General features: G+C 34.3%; 1 protein-coding gene across 1 annotated transcript in view; it reads right to left on the reverse strand.

Annotated features, from left to right (window-relative positions):
* The window catches only part of LOC115216696 (endoplasmic reticulum aminopeptidase 1), a 1,296,444-nt gene that overhangs the window by 1,011,162 nt on the left and 264,350 nt on the right, over window positions 1-20,932 (reverse strand). The window lies entirely within an intron of this gene.

Consider the following 20,932-nt stretch of genomic DNA (forward strand, 5'->3'; position numbering starts at 1 on the left):
TACACACACGCATGCACACATACACACACGCATGCACACACACACATTGTCATGCCACATTAAAATAACGTAAAATTTCAGACTTGCTGATGCGTATCAATAGTTGGGTGTGATTCACATGAAGTTCTTGGCTGGGTTAACACTCCATATTGTAAATTTCCTTTACTGCTTTCATTGTTATAAAACCAAGAAATGGAAAATGTCAAAACACTAAGACTTGTCCCAATGAAACTGCAACTGATAACATATAACAGCAACAACAACACTCCCTTTGAGTAATTAGTAACCAAGTCTAAAAGTTGTAGCAAATAAACAAAAACCATACTAAAATTACTTGGCTGGTAATTAACAACAATCATGGAACTGGAGTAACCCAATTTTCATCCTATAATATGTGTTAGGATTATATATATATATATATAATATATATATATATATATATTATATATATATATATATAATTATTTTTATTTTTATGTTTCGGTTTATGTTTTTCACTGTTTGATTTGCCTAATAGTGGTTTTATCTCTAATTTAATTTTTATATATATATATATATACACACACACACATATTTATATATATACATACATACACACACACACACACACACACACACAGATATATATATATTGTGCAGTTTAAAATCAAATAACTAGCTAAATATATCCAGCTATCTTCACTGCTACCGTTCAAAACTTTCCAGTGAATTCTTAAAAAAAGAAAAACATAAATCATCAGTTGTGACTAAAAATATGAAACTTTAATAACATGGCAATATATCATGACAATTAGTACATCCATTTGTCTATATATTTTACTTTTACACTTCCAACCAATCATTGATATAATATACATTCTTTTTATAGAAGAACTGCAGCCATGCTCAACACAACCGCAAACGAGCAAGTTGGTGTTATTTCAAGGCAATTTTCCAATGACTCACATCAGACTCTGCCAGTTCTATGATATTATTGATATTTTCAAGTTCCACTCTTTAGTAAATTTTAATATCTATCTCATTTATTATACTTTATTTTTAGTTGATCATTTCATAGTTGTAAAGCAACATATTTAGTTAGATATTAGAAATTTGTGAGTTATTAAGAAAGAGAAGAGTTGGAGAATTTGTTATGGGGAGGAAGGATAGTTGCCGAAAGTAGAAAGTAATCTAGAAAACCAAGTCCAAGCTAGGGGTTCCATACCAAGATATAGACATCATATTTCGCTTCCATTGTCATGACTTTTATAGAAAAATTGAATAGCTTTATAGGCGTAGGAGTTGCTGTGTGGTAAGTAGCTTGCTTACCAACCACATGGTTACGAATTCAGTCCCACTGCGTGGCACCTTGGGCAAGTGTCTTCTACTATAACCTCAGGCCAACCAAAGCCTTGTGAGTGGATTTGATAGACGAAAACTGAAAGAAGTTCATCGTATATATGTGTGTATATATATATATATATATATATATATGTGTGTGTGTGTGTGTGTGTGTGTGTGTGTGTATACGTTTGTGTGTCTGTGTTTGTCCCCCCAACATTGCTTGACATGCTGGTGTGTTGCATCCCTGTAACTAAGCGGTTTGGCAAAAGAGACTGATAGAATAAGTACTAGGCTTACAAAGAATAAGTCCTGGGGTCGATTTGCTCGACTAAAGGCAGTGCTCCAGCATGGCCACAATCAAATAACCAAAACAAGTAAAAGAGTAAAGAGCTCAGTATCTTCTTTCCTTACTCCCCTAATTATATTGGATACTTCTACTGCACTGTTAATAACTCCACCCACCAACGATTGTCTGACTATCTCTTAACTTGCATCAAGGATATCTACCCCCACTTCATTCCTCTTAGAAGTCATCATCGCAGGCAACTTTAGTAGTCACGACACCTTCTAGCTCTCACACTCATCCCATACCAACAGTGTTGGTATAGAAGTTTAATCTTACACTAGTCTCAGCTTTATACAGTTATAACAGTTATATACATATTTCTGATCCCTCCACACCCTTGGTTTCTTTCTAATCTCAATCCTAAGCCATCCCCACCTTTGTAACTATTGTATCACTTGGCCACTAATCACAGCTACTCACCAAGCATTCATATGCTATGTACCAATTATTTTTGTTAGCAAATGTACTTCACTGCTCCCATAAAAAAAACCCAGCTAAATGAGTTACTGAAGTCATCTTCTTAAGAATCTCACTCCACATCATTTACCTAACTAAACAACATTATTATGCTTGACATCAGCAAAAACATCTGGTTATGTCTGTTACAAAAATCTTTTTCTTAATTTGCTTGTTTAGATAGAGGTTCCATCTGTCTCTCATTCTTGGACCAAAAACTTTCTCACAGATTCCCCTATTGCAGTGTATGCTAATGCAGTTCTACCTGACTTACACTATCGATAGTTGATTGTGCCTCCACAACACACTTTTGTGTGTATAATAACAAACTACTCTAAATCTCTTCCAACAAAACTCACATCTGCATAGGTAACATTACACTTCTCTTCTCATTAACTTTTCACACATGAATCAGCCTAGACACCTCATACCAAAGTTGCCTTGTCTTCATAAACTGGCACCTCAAAATATGCAATCACTATATATATATATATATATATATAATCAAAATAAGCAACAAGAATGACTCCGGTAATTTGGTACGATCGTTTCGTACTACATCATTTTATTAAATGTTGTAAGTATTACAACAGATTTAAGATGCTGAGTACTCATTAGCCAATTATAGAGGTTTTCCATTAATACAAAAATATATATATATCAATAATCCACTGATATATATATATATATATATAATCAAAATAAGCAACAAGAATGACTCCGGTAATTTGGTACGATCGTTTCGTACTACATCATTTTATTAAATGTTGTAAGTATTACAACAGATTTAAGATGCTGAGTACTCATTAGCCAATTATAGAGGTTTTCCATTAATACAAAAATATATATATATCAATAATCCACTGATATATATATATATATATATATATATATTATATATATATATATCAATAATTCTAAACACTATCTTCTTCAAAGTTCAAAGTCTCAAAATAATTCAGCTCCCAACAGTTGTTGATTCACTACAAAGCTCAACTGAGACTGACAATTGAGTTCTGATTCTACACTTGGGCTAGTGCTTTGACGAAATATAAAAACAACCTAGATAGCATTGCCAAAACTGCATGCCAGTTTATTGCTATGAATTCACCATCCCTGCACTTATCAAATCTTCAAACTATGTTCTAACCACAACCAACCATAACCTATCAGTGGTGTAATCAACATTACATTACTCAACCGATGGTCCTTCATGTCAGCTCACTAGATGGAGCTCCCATATTTTTATGCTAATTGTGCCAGCAAATAGGCTCTACTGTTGAATCTTCCAAAATGACTGAAACCATCCTTTTATGTGTCTTGTTACATCCCACACATCACAGAATCTCATACTTCAAAAGCCTCCGTATTGCTATAGGTAAAAGTACTACAAAAACAACTCTACATCCAGAGAAAAGCCCACATCCATACAAATAGAATTGCTTTCACCCACAACTATGTATTTTTGGTTCCTTGCCAAGCCAATTTTTACTGATGTTTTGGAATTCTTCAACCCAACTGATACACCTCAACTTTGATAGCTCCACAATCAGTAAGCTTCTATATTTGGTGTCAAATTAATATCCAGTTTCGTACTGCTCATACTCAACAATCAGTGACATTTCCCTTTCTCAATCCACTAATTTTCTCCAACATTTTACATATAAACCAAGTGTGAGAACACAATAGTTTACTTCAAATCAAGAAAGTTGTCAGCCCTGACAATGTTACCTTTATTATATATTTGGTATCAAAATATATACCTAGAATTAGCCTTTATACCTGCCTAAACTATCAACCTTGTTCTCTTTACATCCTAATCTTTAATATGTATGCCATCCCTCAAGAAGAGCAACCTTTCCAATACTGCTAACTATTGACCTATACTGCTCCCATTAAATATCTGAAAGGCGATGTGCATAGCTGTCAACAACCACTTCCAACACTCTTGGTTCTTCTTCCCTCACAGTAACTACAAGTATATATATTCCATAGAGTCTGATCTACTTGGAAAGTTGTTCTCTATACCACCCATTAATCTTCCCTTGCTTTTGAGATGTTAAGCATAAATAGTGTTGTTACATTTGAAATTAACAAAGCATTTGTTAATGCCTGGTACAAAAATCTCCAGGTTAAACTACCTGAACTATTGTTTTTTGGGTCAGTAGATTATAATTTTACATACACCTTAAAAATATAGAGATACTTGATTGTGTAGTAAAAATCTCATGCAAATATATGTAAAAACCAACCAATTCATGAAATGAATCTTGGATGTTCTTGAGTTCTATAAAATTTGTTCAGCTTCTAAAAGTCATCATGAATATGTGGAGCAGAATTTTATTCATCATATATATATATATATATATATATATATATATATATATATAGTCATACAGAATACTTATGCAATATTTCCCAAGGTTACTTATTTCGTTGGCTCTCAGTGAAATTTGGTCTTCAGTGAACCAGCTCTGCATTTAGATGTTGACTCTTTAATTAATTATAGAATTTGACTCAATAATTTAATTCTGAGATTATAGAAAGGTTTAGTGATTTTATGAGAATATCATTTGGTATGGAAATTATGTGAGAGTAACTTTCAAAAGATGGAAAATTCAGCAATGAGGTTTCCTTAATTATAATCATGAAGGAGCCAAATCAAGAGAAGATTACAAGCAAATTCCTTCGAATCAATGAAGTTGATGGAAATCAAGCTGAAGCCATGAAAGAAAAGGGTCAGAAAAGTAATTTTTTCAGAGTGTAAGATTACAAAGTTTGAGACCAACATCAGAAATTTGATAAAAAGTGAGATCCATTCCAGTTGCAAAGGGTCAAAATAAATGCAAATTCCATATATGTGTTCTATAGCTAAGATGAAAGAAAAAATCTAGTTGTTGATAGTTTATGATGATATGAGTACAATATGGTTGGTTGATTTTTCAACAAGAAAATCTCCAAGTAATTTGGAACATTTCACACACAAACACACGGTACGAATACAACAATAAAACAATCCAGATCCAATATGAATGAAGTAACTACATAATAGGAAAATTTCTGTGTACATTGACCATGAAATAAAAGGAAATCAGACTAAGGCATAACATCTAATTTTAGCAGCACAGAACCAATACCTTGCCTTTACCCTAACAAGTATAGACTACCAGCTCAATGAGATACCTAGCCATATTACTTGTGATTACCCAATTTTTGCCAAGTTTGGGTAACTTCACAAATATGACTGAACCAGTAGCTTTATTTTGTGGGCAATATGTTGGTACTCTGATGGAACAACTGGTAAATAGTATAAATGTGTAGCTGACAATGTTTATGAAAAGTAGTTGATCATAGTCATTGGGGACGTGCTTATCCAGACTGAGATGGACATCAAGGCATACCATCCAGAGATAAAATAATCCAACATGGGAACAAAAATATCAGTATTTGGATAGAAATTGTAAAGGCAGCGAGCTGGCAGAAACGTTAGCATGCGGGGCGAAATGCTTAGCAGTATTTCGTCTGCGGTTACGTTCTGAGTTCAGATTCCGTCAAGGTCAACTTTGCCTTTCATCCTTTCGGGGTCAGTTACGCATTGGGGTCGATATAATCGACTTAATCCGTTTGTCTGTCCTTGTTTATCCCCTCTGTGTGTAGCTCCTTGTGGGTAGTAAAGAAATAAAATAAGAAATTGTAAACCTTGCTGAAATATCATCTGGAAGGATGTAGAGAAACTGTCAGTGCAGAAGGATCTGGAAAGTAAAATATGTAAGTGCAGGGTAGGAAAGTTGAAATAGAACTGTTAATAAGTGAAGCGCTAGGTAGAGTAAAAAAAATATATAAATAACAGTATATGGGGTGACAGTGCTAAGAAGTGATATGTATAGATACAAAGTTGTTACCCATTCAAATATGCTTGAGGCATACTCAAACTTGTAAGAAATCTATTCACTGTATTTTGTCACGAAGAAAATTTATTGCTGCAGACAAACAGCTCACAGTGCCACCTAACCAGACTGTGGAATACATGCATTCTGGAATGGTTACATCCTCTTCAGCCACAGAAACCTGACAGGATGTGCTGTGAGCTAATGTGAGAGAGATTGTCTCTCTCATGATATTCCCATCATTGTTCAATGACTGGTAACACTAATCAGTTGTTTACCATAAACAAAATATGGGAAGACAGTGCTAAGCAGAGATTTATATAATTACAAAGTTATTACCAGTTCAAATGGCTTTCTTACAAGTTCAAATATGCCTCAAGCATATTTGAACTGCTAACAACTTTGTATGTAAATAACAGTATACAATCTATATCAGGTCTCACAACATTATGCAATCCAGACAACAACCCTATATGGCACACTCAACATCCTATGCAAGACATTTTCAGTTTAACAGCACAAACTAAAATAGACATACCACATATACCTATACAATCACCACCATATAAAATAACAAAATTCACTCAACACACATCCTATAGAATACCACTAAACAATGCAGCAACACATAACTATACAATCAACATTAATAATACAACTCACACATGTTTTATGGAATACCACCTAACAATATAACACATTATCACTACATTCCTCTTATCTAATATAGCCATGTATCTCTTCTACAGCAAAACACCTGTGCTTGTCTTTTAACACCTGGCATACAACCACCCACCAACACCTTTCCTTCCCAAATACTCCTTTTTAGGAGTGTAAGCTTTTTCCATTTCCTTTTTATCTTTTCTTTGCAGTCTTGCAAGTTACATGGCAACCTCACTAGTACCAGTGATATGAAAAAAAAAGCACTATGTAAAGTGGTTGGCATCAGACAGGGCATCCAGTCATAGAAATTATGCCTGAGATTACATTGGAACTTGATGCACTCCTTCAACTCAGCAGTTCCCTATCAAACCATCCTGCCCATGCCAGTAGGGAAAGAGGACGTTATATGATGACAACTACCACCAATAATAAAACACATGTTCCGTGGAACCCAACCAAACAATATAACACAACAAATACCTTGTATAATCACCACCCACTGACACAACTAACACAATACATGTCCAATGGAACACCATCAAGCAATATGACACAACATGTACTATATGCAACCACCATTCAATAAACTAGCACCACTACACACACTATACATGACACTGATACCAATATGCACAACACTGAAATCAAGGTTCCAAGTAAAAAGCATTGGTGTGGGTGCTGGTGATGGTGCCACATAAAAAGCATGTGGTACACTTTGTGGAGAGATTGGCATTTGGAGGGGTATCCAGCCATAGAAACCAAGCTAAAACAGGTTGTGGAACCTGGTGTGCTCCCTGGCCTTTCCAGTTCCAGTCAAGCAGTCCAAGCCATGCCAGCATGGAAAACTGATGTTAAATGATGATGATGAGTGATAAAGTAAATGCTGCCCAGTTGCCACCCACTAATATGATATGACTCATGCAGTATACATCAAACACATCCACCATTGACACTAAAACATGTATCACAACTCACATTGGACATAATATTCCCAATAGATGAAACACTAAAACAACAACAACAACAACAAAAAAATCCCACAACAGAGCAAAGTTGCTACAGTATCCAAAAACACCTCTACACCACCAAAAGACAGAAATGCAACAAGAAATGCAGTAAGAAATTGCATAAAAGTGTAAAAGACATACATGATGATGAGGAGGAGAATAATGGTGTGATGATTTCTGATTTAGGGAAAAAGCCATCACTTTTGGGAGGAGGTGATAAGTCGATTCCAACATCCTCAGTACCTGACTAGTACTTAATTTTACCAAGCTCAAAAGGTTGGCGGGCAAAGGATTTGAACTCAGAATGCAAAGAGCCAGAACAAATACAGCCAGACGTGGTTCCTATCACTACCTGTTCAGTCAATCTACAACCAAATAATTATAATACTGAAGAAAACAGCACACTGCATGTTATACTACACATATTCCATAGAATAATTTGACTACAATAGTAAAAAAATTAAGACATTGCTTGTATGCACTCATATGTGCAGTGGAAGCATATAATAATAATAATAATAGTAATAATAATAATAATAATAACAACAACAACAACAATAATGAAAATGAAATTAACGACAACAACAACTACAATAATAATTATAATGATGATGATGATAACCCCCCTTGCAATGAAGAAACATAAAACGATAACCATGAGGAAACCTGTAAAGACCATTCTTAAATAAAGACATTGAGAGCAATGCATTTGTGTAAGAGAGATTACACATAGCCTGGAAAATATTAACATTTGATACAATTTTATACAATAAATGAGAAAAAATACACTTGAATATTATCAGCACATTATATTTGTGCTTAATACAGAGTAATAGCTGAGAAAATAGGTGATACAAATACACACCACACAGTGATATGGGGATGATGAAGAAGTGACACTGTGAGACATTGCTGTACACACTGACTAAGAGCTATCAATAAACTATCCAGCTTTATTGCTGAGAACTACAAAGAGAAAAGAAAATCACTTAAAAACAAATGATTTCATTCTAACTGATACAAATCATCTTAAATAAATAGCAGAACTCTGTAAGTGGAAGGACTTGGAAATAACTACAATATAGGTTTGGGAAACATAATCTCTGTAATAACAGGTGTTATAGGGCAATTAAAAGCAAAAAAAAAAGAAGAAAGAATATGGTCACTGATATCATACAATTATTTAAACCATAAAAAAGCTACACAAAGTATATTGTTACCCAAAGCACATATATTACAAGTAATAATAAAAACAATATTAATAAGAATTTCCCATGTGCAAGATACCATTCAATAACACAGCATATACAGTATGCTTCCTGAACAAGTTTCAAAATACATACTCTATGAAACAAGCACCATCTTTACTCAATCACCATCCAATAAATAATACAACACACTATCATATATATTCATCACCAATGTCATAATACATTCCAGACACAACCAACAACTAATATTCTACACAAGTTGAAATGCTACCCAATAACCAAACAACCCACAAAATCCACACTCTACCAGTCACCACCTGACTTTTATAACACATGACACACAAAACACTCATCAATAAAATAACATAATCCACACAAAATATACTTAGCACATCATCACCATCATTTAGTGTCTCTTTTCTATGCTGGCATAGATTAGATGGTTTGGCTGGAACTTTTAAGTAAGAGAGCTGCACCAGGCTCTGGTCTGTTTTAGTTTGGTTTCTACAGCTGGATGCCCTTCCTAATGCCAGTCACTCCACATAGTTTACATGGTGCCTTTAACACGTCACCAGCAAGGGTGCCTTCTACACATAGCCAGCACAGGGTCCTTTTATGTGTCACCAGCACAGGGTCCTTCTATGTTTCACCAGCACTGGCCATGATTATGATTTAACTTGACTTGACATGTCTTCTCAACCACAGCAAATTGCCAAAGGTCTTGCTCTCAATATCCAAAGGCCATATTTCTCCACTTCATCCCATGACTTCCTGGGTCTACCCAGATTTTCACTTCTTTACACATGGCCATATTAGCACAATGTTCTCCCTTGCACACTACATCTGATGCATCTTATACTCAATTTTTGTTCGAAGGCACAATAAACACAAAATCTAAAATAACACCAGAAACAATGAAACAAGTTCCACAACAATATAGAATAGATGGAGCCTACGAAGAGAAACTTATAAATGATACAAAGTCTAATGGATAAGCTGCGACAGTGAAAAACACAACTAAATGGACATAAAAGTACTATTGGTGTGTTCAAATAGAAATGCTTTACACAAATGGCAGAGGATATACGACTAAATTAGAATAGATATGAGAGTAAGCATTCCCAAAGTGCCATCATATACCTGCTCAGTACATGACAGATACTGCTCACAGATTTTGGCAAGCCAAATGAGACCATAACCTGTGGCCCATGCCAGGAGTATAACCAGCCCACTTATGCGCACCTCTTCCTTCCTTGGACACTAAACTCTGCTTGCGAAGACCTGTTGAGGCAAGTGAAATCAAAAATCAAAATCACATTCGATGACTGGCATCCATACTAGCGGAGTGCAAAGAGCATCATACGAGCGTGATCATTGACAGAGTGGCTTAACCAGCTTCCATGCCAGTGGCACATAAAAGGCACCATTCGAGTGTGATCGTTACCAGCATCGCCTTACTGGTAATTGTGCTCCTGCTAGTAGGGTGCCAAGAGCACTAACCGAGTGTGATCATTGCCAGAGCAGCCAACTGGCTTTCGTGCCGGTGACACATAAAAGGGCACCATTCGAGTGTGGTCATTACCAACATCGCCTTACTGGCACCTGTGCTGGTGGCATGTGTAAAAAGATTCAAACGAGGTCATTGCCAGTACTGCCTGACTGGCCCCCGTGCCGGTGGCACGTAAAAGGCACCCACTACACTCTCGAAGTGGTTGGCGTTAGGAAGGGCATCCAGCTGTAGAAACTCAGCCAAATCAAGATTGGAGCCTGGTGCAGCCATCTGGTTTGCCAGCCCTAAGTCAAAATTGTCCAACCCATGCTAGCATGGAAAGCGGACGTTAAACAATGATGATGATGATGATAATGATGATGAACAGTTGCTCCATAATATGGGATGAAAGCAACTACTGGTCCAATATAAATTCATTTGTCCATTTAATGTCCATTTTTCCATGCTAGGCTGGACAGTGAGTTATTTAAGCAGCATTTTACAGATGAACACCAATTCTGGTTGCAAACTGTTACCTGTTTCACAAGTAAGTGAAATTTTTTTATACTTCATTTCTTCAAAAGCAAAAAACAAGTTGTTTTTATCTCAACAATAGTGCTCATATACACACTTACAAGAAGATATATATATATACACACATATATATGAAGATATATATATACACATATATATATGATGGGCTTCCATACATTTTCAGTCAACCAATTCCATTTACAAGGCATTAGTAGGCTCAGGGCAATAGTACAAGATACTTGCCTAAGGTGCCATATGGTAGAACTGAATTCAAAATAATGTGGTTGCAAAGTGAACTTCTTAACTACACAGCTATGGAAAATAACATTCACTTCGAAGATGAAACTGGATAGAGAAATCAAGAGACATTTGACCCTAAGAAACATTTGTGGAGAAAATTCTTGAACAGTAAAAAGCAGTAAAATTGTACAAAGAGCTGTAAAAGAAAACTTGTGGAATGACATTTTCATACAAAAATTAATGGCAATTCTCAAGACAACACAAGATATTGATGGTTCTGACAGGAATTCCAACAAAGAAAGGACTAGGTGAAAGAAAGTTAGTGGAATATAAAATTAAATACAACAGAGTGACCATATTAAGGAACTAAGATAAGAAAAAAAAAACTATGCTGGTTTTTTTAATATCATAAAATCTGAACAAAGTAATTTGATCAAAGAGTCATGTAGAAAGAATTGGAAATTAACATTTCTGAATTGTCACAGAACAACAAACCCAGTAGCATTTAGTGCACTTCAGTAAATATATTAAAGCATATTATTGATAAATATTGAATGAAGACACATAAAAAGAGTAATAGAAAATTTCCTATCTGATAATATATTTAAAAGTCATTTAGTGCAGTACTATTTGTACATATATGTGTGCGTGCATGCATGCATCAAAGCTGTTTAACATATGCTAAGCCCCACTAAGTACTACAGGATAGGCTGCTTCTCTCTCACAGAAACATAATGACATTATTTGATATAATTTCTAAAGGACTGTCAGACAAAAGGTTGTCTCCTGACAGATATTACTCCCAATAGACATCAATGAGCAACAATCTCTAGGAAAAAATATAAAAGAAAATAATACAGATAAATTGATGTATAATCAGGAAAATCTATTAAAATATTAAAATATTTTTAATCTAAATATCCAAAAATGTATTGAACATTAAGACATCTAGGTGTGCTGTTTACCATACAATGATGCAGAAATTCATGCATTATATAAATGGTTATTTACTTAATGAATCTACAGAAAATAAAAATAAAAAAAACATAATCTGTCATGGTAAGATCTGAACTTATATATCATATTTGGCAGCATATAAAATGCGTTCTTGCAAAAAGATGGACCCCTATTTTACAATTATATATTAGGAAAAACATATTGAGTAGGTTTCATTACACACTTATTGAAAGCTTTCTTAAAGAGATGTTGTAAGGGGAAAATGTAAATAACACATTGTTTGAGAACATTGGAGTAATGTATGAAACCATATATTTATCATAAATAAAATACATTCCGTGAGTACTATATTTCAACATTATCATCTTTCAGATCAACTGTGTAGTTGTTTATAATTTGGTCAAGAGAATTGCTGTACTGGATGTAATACTTGTATTTCTGAGTGATATTTTGTGTTACTGCGATCAACCACCAGTTTTGTACACCCCATTATGGTTTTGCTGTCATCCACTCATTGCAAACAGCTGACAGGTGGATGAAAATTTAACATTTCATTCCTCTTTCTAAAATTTTTCATTCAGATAATTAAAAAGTTACTTAAAGGTAACAGAGTTAAGATAAATAATAATCATTAACCCTTTCATTACCAACCCAGCCAAAACAGCTCTGGCTCTGTAGTATAAATGTCTTGTTTTCATAAGTTTTGAATTAAAATCTTCCACCAAACCTTAGTCCCAATTTATGCTCCTAACACTAACTGAATGGTAACTAAGTTATTTTACTAAATTCTTTGTTATATTTAAAATAATTGAAAGAAACACAGAGCATCTCAAAATGAATACAGTAACGAAAGAGTTAAATAATGTAATATATATATCAGGTGTGGGTTATGTATGTTGAGGAAGGAGGTTTAATGAGATGATGTGCCTTTCCCATATAACTACTCACATACCTTAAGCAATTTTGCATAAATTCATGCTAACAGACTGTGTCGTTTTGGTATGTTTTCAATATTATTTAATTAGTAACAATTATTGGATATCGTAGACTTATGCTCATCCAGCTCCCTAGTCTATGGAGCCAGGTCTCCCATCTGTAATAGAGTTGCATGAGATGCAAGACCATTTTTCTTTTGTTTATACATAAAGAATTTTTTTTTTAATGTGTAAATTTTATTCTGGTAAATACAGTATATAAAAGAACAAAACCAAATGCAGGCAAACACTTTACCCAGTTTCTACAACTCACTACCTTTATTACAGTTTAAATCAATACAAGTATATTAAAATAGATAATGGATAAATTAATTGAACATTATCATTATTTACTGGGGCCTATATAACTCACTTTACTCCTCGCAAATTGCTGCTCTTGGAACTCATCATCATCATCGTTTAACGTCCGTTTTCCGTGCTAGCATGGGTTGGATGGTTCGACCGGGGTCTGGGAAGCCAGGAGGCTGCACCAGGCTCCAGTCTGATCTGGCAGTGTTTCTACAGCTGGATGTCTTTCCTAACGCCAACCACTCTGTGAGTGTAGTGGGTGCTTTTTACGTGCCACCGGCACAGGTGCCAGGGGAGGCTAGCAGCGGCCACAATCGGTTGGTACTTTTTATGTGCCACTGGCACACAAGCCAGTCAAGGCAGAGCTGGCATCGGCTACATTCGGATCGTGCTTTGTACGTGCCACCAGTATCACAACTACAATTTCCATTTGATATTTATTTTGGAACTATGTGAAAAAAATTATTAGAGGGGCAGTAAATTAGCAGGGTCAGTATAGGAATAAATGTCTTGTAGTATTTGTTCCAGGGTTTTATTACCTGATTTCAAATCTAGTCAAGGACAACTTTGGCCCTCAGTTCTTCTGGGTTAGAAAATAAGTCACTAATCAAGTACTAGTATCAGTTTAACTGATTAACCTGCTTCTTTAAAATTTCAGGTTACACAATTAACTTGACTCAAATACTACACTGGTGCTTACAATATCCTCTCAGGAAGGTCTTATAATCTAAAGGCAAAGAGGCTAAGTTACATAATGTAGCTCCTTTAATCTAAAATATTTCTAATTTTGCTAATGACTTTTTGGTGGTGATGATGATGATGATTTTTGTCAACTTCAATTGATTTTGTAACTGAACAATCTGCTGTGTTTATTTCAATGACCTGTCAATATATGCAGTCAGTTTCTTGTACCAGGTGTTGGAAAGATACTCAGCAAGAAATGGAAACAAAATTGAAAGAAGAAATATTAATAATAATAATAATAATCCCTTCTACTAAAGGCACAAAGCCTCAAATTTGGGTGAGGGGCTAGTTGATTACATCAACTCCAGTGATTAACTGGTACTTATTTCAATGACTCTGAAAGGGTAAAAGGCAAAGTTGACCTCAGCAGAATTTGAACTCAGAATGTAATGACATTCAAAATGCTATTATGCATTTTCCCAGTGTGCTAACAATTCTGCCAGCTTGCTGCCTTAATAATAATAATAATAATAATAATAATAATAATAATAATAATAATAATAATGATGATAATAATAATAATAATAATGATAATAATAATAATAATAATAATAATAATAACAACCATAATTTTCGGTTTAAAAAAAAAAAAAAAAAACTTTTTTTTTTTTTTAGACATTCATTAGTACAACATCCCCACCCACCCCCCCAAATATATGGCACACTAGGCATAACAACAACATGAACTTCCAACCTGTTGTCTCTGAGGTCTCTGGGTGAGACTTGGAGCCAACTTGTACAAATATAAAGCAAAAGTCAAACATAGAATAATAATAATAATAATAATAATAATAATAATAATAATAATAATAATAATAATAATGATGATGATGATGATAACAATAATAATGATAATAGCTGGATTAAGAAATGTCTGGAAATGTATCAAACAGCACCTACTCTGCGAAACTTCTTGTCTGTAAGTATGAGATCATGGGGAACCACACTGACTTTGAACAGTGAAAATGAATCTCTTAATGCTGGAGATGTAAGAATTTCATGTGGCATTTTCCAAGGTGACTCTCTATTATCACTCTTCTTTTGTCTAGCCTTAATACCTCACTCAAAATTGCTCAAAGATGTACAATACATTTATAAAATGTTTGATAAAAGTATAAATCATCTCATTTACATGGATGATTCAAAGCTCTTTGCAAAAAATGACCAACAACTCAAGGGCTTACTAGCGATTGTTAAACAATTCAGTGATGACATCAGAATGCAATTTGACCTCGATAAATATGCAAAAGCTACCTTTATCAAAGGCAAAATGACAGAAACATCCAATGTTAATCTTCACCAGCAGAATGCCATAAAGGAATTAGAACCAGCAGAGAGCTACAAATACCTAGGGATATTTGAAGGGGATGGAATCTAACATTCAGTGATGAGGGAAAGGATCAGAAGAGAATGTTATCACAGAGTGAGAGCAATACTCAAGACAGAGCTGAATGCAAGAAACAGAATCAAAGCAATCAATACTTTAGCCGTACTAGTCATGACTTCAATTACTGAAATATGTAATCTTGACAGAAAAATATGAAAATTCTTGACAATGCAGAGAATGCACCACCCTAAGGCATATATAGAATGACTTTATCTGCCAAGAAAAGAGAGAGAGGCCATGGACTTTTACAATCGAACTTAACAATGAATATTGCCACAATTGGCCTAGACACCTACCCGAAACACTCTGATGACTGGATGTTAAAACTTGTCTCAAAGCTTGAAAACAAGAAAGCATCATACTCAGTAACAAAACAGGCAAAGGAATATCGAAGTGAATTCCAAATACAACAAATTTCAGAATTAGACATACTAGAAACAAGCACAGAAAAACTAAGAGTGTGAAAGCCCATGCTAAAACTGCTGCCTTAGACATTCTTACTGAAAAATGGCAAGAAAAACCTCTCAATGGCAAATACCCAAAGAGAGCTAATAGTACCAATGTTGACAAAGCCCTTACCCATCAATGGTTAGTGGCTTCCAGCTTAAACTCAGAAACAGAAGGGTTTATCATAGCAGCCCAAGATCAATGCCTACCTACAAGAAACTACCAGGCCAGCATATTAAAGAACAGCAGCTGCCCAACATGTTGTGTATGTCAACAACAAAATGAAACCATTGATCATGTCTCCATGTGCAGACTGCACCTACATAGAAGCACAATATATTCACTGAGTAATCTGCAAAAACTTGGATTTGCCCCATGGAAAACTTGGATTTGCCCCATGGAAAAAAACTGGTGCTTGAAAATGATCACATCTCACACCTTGGAAATTTCACCATTCAAACTGACAGTAAGGTAGGTGCAAATAGGCCAGACATTATACTGAAAGACTTCAGCAAAAATCATGCATCCTCATTGATATGACTGTCCCAATCGATATAAATGTATCTGTTAAGACCTACCAAAAACTGAGCAAGTATAAAGAAGTTGAAATAGAAATTGGCAAAATGTGGAACCTCACAACTAAAACAATACCTGTTGTCATAGGTGTCCTAGGAATGATAGCAAAAGGGGCTGATTGCTACCTAGCTCAGATACCAGGAAACCCCAAGATTACAGAAATTTAAAAGATAGTGCTCATGGGAACTGCCCATATCCAACGTAAAATACTGTCTAAGTAATCTCAAATTTTAAAACAAACTCATAATTTTCTTCTGTTTTCTTAAACATTCTCTAGAACAATACTATGTGCAAAATCAAATATATGACACTCGAGGCATAACACCAACATAAACTTCTAACTTGTCTCTTGAGGTCTCTGGGTGAGACTTGGAGTCAACTTGTACAAATACAGAGCAAAAGGCAAACATATAATAATAATGATAATAATGAAGTGTCCAAAGAAATAGAAATGTAACATAGTTTATACAGCTCTACATAAAATCTCCTCAAATTATCCTTCTGGACAATGCAGATATGATTAGAATGACATTCATTTTCTAAGATCTTTTAATATGTATGCATCACTATTGAGTAGTGTTACCCTACGTGGAGATCAATGAAACCCTGAGAGTCCATGAAGATAGGACAGATGATTTGTAAGCTGAAGTCAAAAATTTGCAGAGTAAACAAACCTTCCAAAAGCCTGGATTTTATTGAAAAGTTTATTTAAATAAAAAGGGAATTCTGCAAGTGAAAGAGTTGAAAACCATTGTTACAGGGCAGGCTAAATGTAGCAAAATATGTGTGTGTGTGTGTGTGCGCGCGTGACGTGCGTGTATGCGTGTGTTTTTCTTATTGGTGTTATGTATAGTTAGCTACACATTCATGTATGTATCTACTACTTGTGTGTTTGTATATGTGCAATCATACTAACCACAATGATGTATTAACCATGACTAGCCTATTTTTTTCCTAATCTACTAACAGGTCGCATATGTAAAACTTTAGATTGTGAACTGAGGGAAATTTAGGTACCATATCAGTAGCCCTTAAGTGTTGTATTAGTTTATGAGTTTGAGTGTGTAGTTTTATATATATGTAATGTATGTATTGGTGAATCAGTACAGCTGTTTGTGTTTGTGTGTGTGTGCAAGAGTGTATGTGTAGAAGCATGTCTAAGGAGGACGTGTACGTAATAAAGGAATAACAAAGCGTATTCCACTGACATGTTTTCTCTGATGGAGATTAAAGTATGGCATCAATATCTAAAGATGTAAAATACAGTAAAAAACCATTAAAAACATATTGGAATTTACATAATAGTTATGAATACAATGAAAATAATAAAAACGAAAATGGGGGAAAAGTAGCAGAGCTGCACTTGCCTTTAATCGAAACTGCATTTTAAAAAAATGATCTGGTTGTTTAACATTGAATTCATATTTACTACAATTGTTCAACAATGTGGCACTTTGAGAAAAATGCTATGGGTTTCCTTAGAATTCACTGGGAGGATTTGATAACAACCAGCATATACTATTAGTGATTGAGTTCACACATTGTTTTATATTACTATAACTAGTCCACAGTCAGTTTGGTTCAGGTAATATAGAATGTGTGGCCATAATAATTATTAATATTAACAGCTGGTGTCCAATAGTGCACAACAGCTGTTAAGATTCTTAATGTTTATTGTCAGAGGTACGATTAGTTTATTTATCTTATTATTGTCAAAATTGGTTTCATTTTCTTTTTTTTCTGTGGGGTAATTACTAGGTACAATAACACATAATATTTTCATTTCAGCAAGTGGGGAAGCTACCACACTAGAGTACAGCCTGTTACAATTAGCCACTAAATTTCCTTTAATATACACTATTTTGCATATCAACACATTAAAATACTATTGTTCTAAAAACAATTCCTAAAAATATGACAGGATGGCTATAGTTTGAAAACTTTTGTACATAGATCTACCAACCACATGGTTCCAGGTTCAGTCCCACTGTGTGGCACCTTGGGCAAGTGTCTTCTACTATAGCCTCGGGCCAACCAAAGCCTTGTGAGTGGATTTGGTAGACGAAAACTGAAAGAAGCCTGTCGTATATATATATGTGTGTGTGTGTGTGTGTGTGTGTGTATGTGTGTGTGTGTGTTTGTGTGTCTGTGTTTGTCCCCACCAACATCGCTTGACAACCGATGATCGTGTGTTTACGTCACCATAACTTAGTGGTTTGGCGAAAGGGAACCAATAGAATAATTACTAGGCTCACAAAAATAAGCCCTGGGGTCGATTTGCTCAATTAAAGGTGGTGCTTTAGCATGGCCACAGTCAAATTACTGAAACAAGTAAAAGAGATCTACTTATTTGGGGCTGACCTGGGGTTAAAGGACAGCGATATATTTTTTATTGAAGAAAGGTCCTTGACAGGCAGGCTACATTTAGCCTGCCAGTGATACATGGCAGGCTAAATGTAGAAATATCTGTATATGTGTGTATTCGTGTGTGCGTGTGTATATATATATATATATATATATATATATATATACACACGCATATATATATGTGTGTGTGTGTGCATACACACACACACATGTATATACACACATATGTGTGAATGTATTTGTGCATGGGTTGTTGAACAAGTTCATTCTTTCTCTGCATTTTTTGAGTCACAGCTGAAAGGATTGGCAACAAGATCATCCAACGTACACCAGTATGGAAAAATTGATATAAAAAGGTGATATCATATAAAGTGAGCCCAGTAAGCAAAATTTTAATAAATCAAAGTTACTAATTGTTTTTTTTTGTTTTTTTTTCAATAAAATTCCTTAATAATTAGTAATACAAATAATTGCCTTTATGAATGATGCTCAAAGCCACCGTAAAGTTTTAACTTATGGACAAGTATTCAACTTTCACCACTATTGATCAATAACTGTAATCTATATAAGTATTGAGTACTCTCTACTTGCAAATTATTTGATAGAATCATTAATGTGTTGTTCAAAATACATTGACGTTTTATTTTCCTGACACTTTACATTCTGAGTTCAAATCCTGCTAAGGTCAACTTTGCCTTTCATATTTCTAGGGTTGGCAAAAACAGTATCAGTCAATTATGTATAGATAGTTTCACATGGTATGTGCTGCTTGTGTGTCTGTATTTATGTAGTTGTACATTTAGTAGTAATTCAGCCCCCTGTCAAAGATCTATTAACCATGATCCCCCTTTATTTATTTTTTTTTCCATAAATGGTATCTCTTAGATTCCTTTATCCAATGAGTTTTCCTCCTTTACAGATTATGAACTGAGGGACGTTTAGATATTGTTTCAGTGGTTTTAACAATTACATGTGTCTAGTTGTATTTTTAGTATGCAGTTGTGTGTAAATATACAGGTATTTGTGTTGTATCAGTAGATTTTGAGTATTCAACAGTAGATGTGTATAATAAAGGGACACTTGGACAAATCAATCACAGCCTGCTAACATATTTTCATTGACATAAATTTAAATGTGGAATCTCTGTTTTAAAATGTAAAACACATTAATAAAACCATTATGAACATATGGGAATTTACATGATAATTATGATAAGAATAAAGATAGAGAAAAGTAAGTGAGCAGCACTAACCTTTACTCAAAACTGTATTGAAAAAATACTGTTCTGTGCTTCTAACATTTAATTTATATACATTACAAATGTTCAACAATGTGACACTCTGAGATAAAAGTTGTGAGTATTTTTAGAATTTCTGGATAAGATTTAGTGACAACCAATATATGTGGAAAGTAATTTAGTTAGGACATGGTTTTATATTACCATGATTAGTTCATAAATACTGGATTCAGTTACAAACGTGACAAATAATTACAAATATTAACAGGTGATATCCAATAAAGAACAACAGCTGTTAATATGTTTAATGTTTATTGTCAGAGGTAATATTATAGTATTTTGTTATTGTTAAAATTAGTTTAATTTTCTTCAGGTTGTTACAAGATACATAACACAATATTTCCATTTGAGCAAATGAGGAAGCATCTACACAAATGCACAACCTTTATAATTAACTGCTAAATATCATTCAATATACACCACAGAAATCTTCAAAAAGCACACTGAAATAACGTAGTTGTAAATACACTATTCCTAAAAATATGACAGGTTGGTTATCGATAGAAAGCTTTTATTTATAAGTCTACACAATCAGGGTTGACCTAGGACTAAATAAAAATAATAATATATCTTAATTGTAAACAGTGAATATATAAACAAAACAGACAACATCACATGTAATACAATATAATTGCTATACTATAGAAGACTACTTTCATTGATTTCTTTTAATAAATACTACTACAACAAAAACAACATGAAATAAACAAATACACAC

This window comes from Octopus sinensis, linkage group LG10 (genome assembly GCF_006345805.1).
Source record: "Octopus sinensis linkage group LG10, ASM634580v1, whole genome shotgun sequence".
Classification (NCBI taxonomy): domain Eukaryota; kingdom Metazoa; phylum Mollusca; class Cephalopoda; order Octopoda; family Octopodidae; genus Octopus; species Octopus sinensis.